The sequence below is a fragment of the Ursus maritimus genome, unplaced genomic scaffold (assembly GCF_017311325.1).
Source record: "Ursus maritimus isolate PB19 unplaced genomic scaffold, ASM1731132v1 scaffold_24, whole genome shotgun sequence".
Classification (NCBI taxonomy): Eukaryota; Metazoa; Chordata; class Mammalia; order Carnivora; family Ursidae; genus Ursus; species Ursus maritimus.
Genome location: NW_024424897.1, coordinates 36,161,560 through 36,167,917, shown reverse-complemented (window position 1 = coordinate 36,167,917; position 6,358 = coordinate 36,161,560). Strand labels below are relative to the sequence as shown.

Here is a 6,358-nt window from a genome sequence, read left to right as displayed (position 1 = left end):
TACATGTGGAGAATATCACTATCATTTTCTCAGTGGTTAGGGTCTCTTAAATGTCTCTCTCTGGCTTTGACTCTGTTACAGAAATTGGACAACTGACCTCAGCTTTGGGATAGGCAGGATTGAGCAGAGGCAGATTGCAAAACTGCTTTGTGAATAACCTGTAACAGCATCCCCTTAACCTACCCAGGGGTACTCAAACTTTATGATGTCAGGTGTTTGTCCAAAGGACCTCTCACTAGTGGCATTGCAGGAACTGTGACAAAGGAAGCAGGATAGGGAGGGTCTCTTTGTGTAGCTCTAGAATTAAGAACCAGGGTCGCTGGTGAAACGTCAAGGACTCTACTTTCTAAAGAGAAATCAACCCTCTCTCCAGAGCTATAAGAACCTGCAAACTGGTTCTGCCATTCTCAAGCAGCCCGGTCATCCTTAGCCCATGTTAAATAAGACATCTTATGGGACACAATGCTCACGGCCAGAAGTTACACGTGCCTTCCTCTGCCCCCGCTGCCACTGGGGAGAGAAGGAGGACGTATTCCTCCAAAAAACCAAGGGGAGTATAGGTTTCAGAAAATGACTTGTCTAGCTTAGGAGTGCTTGCAAGAAGGGGGAAATGAAATCTCACTCCCCAGCTGGTTGGCTACTGTGGCCACCCTGCCCCCGCCCTCCCACCCCAGTGCTGCCTGATGAGAAACAGCCTGGAAGCACCTAACATGTATATTGAGAGTTAGGGTTCTCAGGAGAGAAGGTGGACAAGGTGAAGTGAAACTCTATGCCATAAAAAGACATATATCCTATAGGCAACGACCACCACAACCGCCTAAATCAGACCAAGCCAGGAGACTAAGGGGACCTCATTCCCGGCAGCAGGTGACCTAGGAGTGCTGTCGGCCCTCCTGACTCTCCCTGTCCTCAATCCCAGAGATCCTAGGGCCCAGAGCAGGGTGGGGAGAAGTGAGACAGGGGACTGCACCCGGGCTAACACTCAGTTCCTAGATTGTAATTTCTATACGGATATATTTGTGCTGAGCATGCGCCTGGCCCAGAGGAGACATTCACCTGTGTTGAAAAAGGGATGAGTGGATAAAGTCCATAATAAAGGTTAGTGCTCACCCCACCCCACCGTACCCCTTTGTCTGTCACTCACGGCTTCCCTGCTTCAGGAAACTCTTACTCATCTGCCAGAGGAAGGTATTCCTTTGGGTCAGACTGGCTTGGGCAACAAGGCCCTCCTCAGGAGACCTACCAATGTGAGTTCTTCAGAAGTAGTTTCTGGGCAGGGCTTAGGCTCTCATGCGCCTAGTCCCGCCCCTGGCCTTGCCTTCTAGCTCAGTGGCGCAAGAGCATAAATTGCCACTGTTCTCAGCCTTGCTGCATTTTCACTGAAGACTTCTGACGGCAACATGAAGTTGGGCGGCTTCCTCCTCCTGGTGATGCTCATAACCCTTAGCTCGGAGGTCCCGCAGCTCCAGGCTGCGGTGAGACCACTGCGACTTCTGGGTAAGTCCGGGCACAAGGCGGCCCATTCTCTGCATGAGGGAGCTGGAGAGTGGGCCAGCGGGGACAGGGGAGCGCAGGGAAAAGAAGGAAGAAAGGCGAGAAGGAATGAGACTCTAGTCCAGGAGCCACCTTGACAGCAGCACCTCTCTCCTTCTGCCTCCACTCTTCCCCCCTCCTTTCCTTGGGTCCTTCCTTCAACTGGACTCCCCCTTCTTCCCTCTTGCTGCCCCATCAGCCACCTGCCATCTTCCCCAGCATCTCTCTCCCCCATGGGTTTCTTGGTCTCTTGCTGCAAATAGATCAGCTCACTAGAGAACATATTTTCTTAATCATGTCATATGTGAATCATCTTAATTTCTGCTTTTCCTTTTACCCCCAACATTCTCAAAGGAGCAGTCTTAACTCTCTGCCCTAACTTCCCCATAACTCATTCCTTCCCCTCCTGAAGATTATCGCCATTTCTGTCCCCATCAGTCTCCAGAAACTTCGCTCCCAGGATCAGCTAACAAATCTCTTGACTCTCAGCAGCAAAAGTCTGTAAGCTCTGCAGCACCTAACATTGTTCGCCACTCCATCAATCCCCAAACTTCCTTCTCTCCTGGATTATCGTCACTGTAGCTCCTACTTCTCTCTAAAGATTCTTGGATTCAACTCTTACTCCTTTTCTTCTTTGCTGTCCTCCCCCACATTAAACCAGTTGCCAAATACTGTCCATTCTTTGAAATCGTCTCTTGCGTGTGCTCCTTCCTTTCCACTCCCCCTTGCCACATGGCCCGTCTAGCCCTGACTACCACCTGCTTGGGCCAGCGTGGTGTAGTTTCCTGACAGCACTTCCTGACCCTCGATGGCTTCTGAGGTTTGCTTGCTCACTGAATCCTGGTCCATTCTATGCCCTCACACCACAATAATCTTAAGTGAACTGCAGTCATATCCCTCCCTTGGCCTAGCGAGTGAAACCCAAACTCCTCGGGTCCTCAAGATCTGGCCGCCTGCAACTTTACCCCCCACCTACTTTTCCTGCCTGACTTCCAACTGCCGCCTTATCCAGGCTTGCATTTACTTGCCAGTCCTCCCGTATTCCTCGTATTTCAGGCCAAGGAGTGTGGAGATAAGGCGCCCAGGGTGCGATATTTAAGGAAGTGCTCACTCTCAGGGTTGTGCAAGTGCCTCCTTAAACTTTGTGCCCAGGTGCCTTGCACGCCTCTTTCTGCTCCAGGCCCTGTTACATTTTCCCCTTGTGAACTTTTGCTAGTAATTCTTTTCTCTTCACAAGACTCTACCACCCCCCTCAATTCTTCCTTAAAAAGATTTCTGTACTTCAAGACTCACCTTTTCTGGTTAATCTAATTAAAAGTAATGTCTTCTCTCCTCTGAGCTCCTTTTCTTTGGATATACCTCTTCTCGGGACACTTTTCACATGCCACCTTGTTTTTTGTACTTTAAACACAAGTCTTATCACCATTGTTAGATTCTAAGCTTCTTTAAGGTAATGACTCTATCTTATATCTTTATATATCCTGAATAACTTAGCTCTATGCTTTGTACATAGTAAGAAATCAACAGATTTACTGAATGACCAAAGTGCTATGAGTGGGGACAGTCTTCAACCTTCTCACCGTAAATCAACAACAGCGAATAGAAGCATGGAGGGATAATACTGACTTTCTCTGAGGTCTGCAGGTATATCGTAGACTCCCCACCAGGCCCATCCTTACAGTCATACATTGCTAGTCACTGCAGCATTCTTTTCCTTCTGAGCCTGGACAAGGTGTCCCAGCCCTCTCAACACAGCATCAGATAGTCATCTCTATGGATCAGACTTTGAACGGGAAAGTGAACTTCATTTTCCCTGCTACATCCAAGAGCTCCATTTTATATACGAGGAAACAAAGGCCCAGAGAATCCCAGACACAGAATCAGGTAGACAAATTCCAGACAACAGCGGAGTAGAAGCGAAAGCCTCGCACAACAGAAGCAAAGCACACATTCGCCCAGATCTCTGCATACATTTAACTAGAAGCTCCTGTGGGGTCTTAACCAGCTTCTTGGACCTACTGCATTGGTTCTCAAAGACTAACTTGGAGGCTCTGGGAACCTGGTGGGCCTCTACTCAGGTCAGGAGTGACTCCTTGAAATTTGGTGGTGTGATTTTCACGTCAGAGTCTGTTTCACCATGTGGGACGGTGGAGGGCGCTTGGCCCAGGGGGCCAGGCGGGTCTCGGCTGAATTCCACTTCTGCACCTACTAGTGGGCAGTTCACCTCTGTGCACCCCAGCTGCCATGCTTATGAGATGAGACAAGTCAGACTCACCCTGCAGGGTGACTGCAAGGCACCCTTGATGGCGTTTGGTAGATGTGAGTTTCCCCTTTTCTGCCTCTTTCCCAGCAAAGTAGGGAAGTGAGGACATTTGAGTGGGCTTCTTTGCACTTCGCTTCTGCACACACAGTTATGCTCTTCTTTAGCGTAGGCCTTATTTATTGTGATTATGTGAACGCATTGTTTTTAACTGAAATGTATAAGATGTTAATGAGTATTGTTCTGTGAGTAATCATTTACAAATTTCCTTATTTATTGAACTGAAAGACAAAAGTGGAACAGGTTCTTTCATCAGTCAAGGGCTGTCCTCTCGGATACCTGTGCTTAAAGCAGGGTGGTTTTCAGCTGGTCTGTTCTAACGTAGGCACCTGCATTGAGCTCTGCAGTGATGACTGGGATTGTGATCTGGGCGAGCGCTGCGTCAGCAATGGGTGTGGCCACGTCTGTGCTGCAGCCTGAGGACAGGTAAAACCACCGGGCGCTTCCCTGCTTCCTCACACCTCATCAGAGCTAGGCGGGCTGGCTCTGATGGGACTTTCCAGAAGTGGGTGGGATAGAAACCTGTCTCTCTGTGGCCTTTCCTGCTTCACACCCTTCCCAAGAAAAAGAAGCATCTGTCACAGGATGGTGGCTTCTAAACCTTTAAGATAATTTCATTACCCAGTATACCCAGGAGAGGAATCAGACTATTTATTTGAACAAAAAGAACATAAAAATCAGTCACATTATCCCCCATCCCCAAATGATACCTGCTTAATACTTTGGTGCATATTTTAAACACACACGCATATACATAATATATATATATATATATATATATATATATATATATATATATATATATATATATATATATATATATATATATATATATATATATATATATATATATATATATATATATATATATATATATATATATATATATATATATATATATATATATATATATATATATATATATATATATATATATATATATATATATATATATATATATATATATATATATATATATATATATATATATATATATATATATATATATATATATATATATATATATATATATATATATATATATATATATATATATATATATATATATATATATATATATATATATATATATATATATATATATATGGGAGTGGGAGAGGAAGAAGCAGGCTCCTAGCGGAGGAGCCTGATGTGGGGCTCGATCCCATAACGCCAGGATCACGCCCTGAGCCGAAGGCAGACGCTTAACCGCTGTGCCACCCAGGCGCCCTAACAACACCAGTCTTCTATACCACACCTTTAACAGCCTTATAGAAGTCCATCACCTATGCTCACATACTCAGTAACCCCCATTAATACACATTTAATATGTCCATTGTTTATTTTATTAATATGGTTATAATGAATACTAAAATTCATGCACATGCCCTTAGTAATTTCCTTGGGATAAATTTTAAGAATTATAATTTATGACCAGAGAGTATGTTCATTTTCAGCCTCTTACACACACTGCCAGATTGACCGATGAGAACTCCTTTCCTATAGAAATATTTCAGGGTCCTCACATGATAGTTTCTTTATTTTCAGTAGCCATCAAATGAAAAAAAAAAAGCAAAATGAAAATCTACCATGATTCAGCCTTGATTATAAATTAAGCTGTATTTATTAATTAATATAATACTTAACACAATAGAATCAATATAAACTTTAAAAGTAACCCATTTGGGTTCAGAAGGTACTATCTGTCCAATCTACCTACAATCCTTGGGATGCTTTTGGCTTTGCTGGCTCTTTGTAGGCACTTATTGGTTTCCACAACTGAGAACTGTCACCTCTCAATTGCATTCTGTGATTCCAGGTCCCTAAAACAGCAGGTCTCATGTATAACTTTTTGGTCCATTTTTCAGATGAAGATTTATCTTGAGAGTCATCCTTCTCTAATAATTTCTCATCGCTCCTATCTTCAAAGATATGACTGGAACTCCTTGACCAGGAAGACAGATGAAAATGGGGGACTGTGGGTGGAGATTACAAGAGATGTGATGGGGAAGGAAAAAGAGTCATTTCTTTTAATAAATCATCATTGTTAAAAGGACCCACATTGTTTGAGTTATTTGGTTAAGGGGGCTGATGAGGTGGAAGACTGATGACATTTGTTGAGCACTTGGTATGCAACTGTGTTATATTCTCCACAAGCGTCATCTAATTTACCCTTAAAACCACCTTGTGCCTATGCTTATTATCAATACCATTTTATATATAAGGACGCTGAGGTTTGGAGAGATTAAGTAATTTGCCCAAAATCATATGGCAGGTAAGTGTCAGGGCCTTACCTCTAATCCCATGTCCAACTACAGGGCCTATGCATTATAGAATAGTAGTTAGGAACCCTGATTCTGAATTTCAAACCCAGGCCTGCCACATAACTGTGTGACCTTCAGCAAGTGTCCTAACCTTTCTGCGATTCATTTTTCTGATCTGTACAACAATATATACTTCAAAAGCTACGAGGACAAAATAAGTTACTTCATGTAAAGTGCTTAG

At 43.8% G+C, this 6,358-nt stretch overlaps 1 long non-coding RNA gene across 2 annotated transcripts; it reads left to right on the top strand.

The window, feature by feature from the left end:
• Positions 1-1,079: 1,079 nt before the first annotated feature.
• On the top strand, positions 1,080-5,909 carry LOC103667305. Of its 2 annotated transcripts, XR_569730.2 has the most exons (4): positions 1,080-1,098; positions 1,364-1,497; positions 4,179-4,279; positions 5,722-5,909. It is a non-coding gene; the product is annotated as an uncharacterized LOC103667305 (long non-coding RNA). The 2 variants fall into 2 exon arrangements; XR_569729.2 differs by lacking the exon at positions 1,080-1,098 and having other exon boundaries at positions 1,310-1,497.
• The last annotated feature ends 449 nt before the right edge of the window (positions 5,910-6,358 follow it).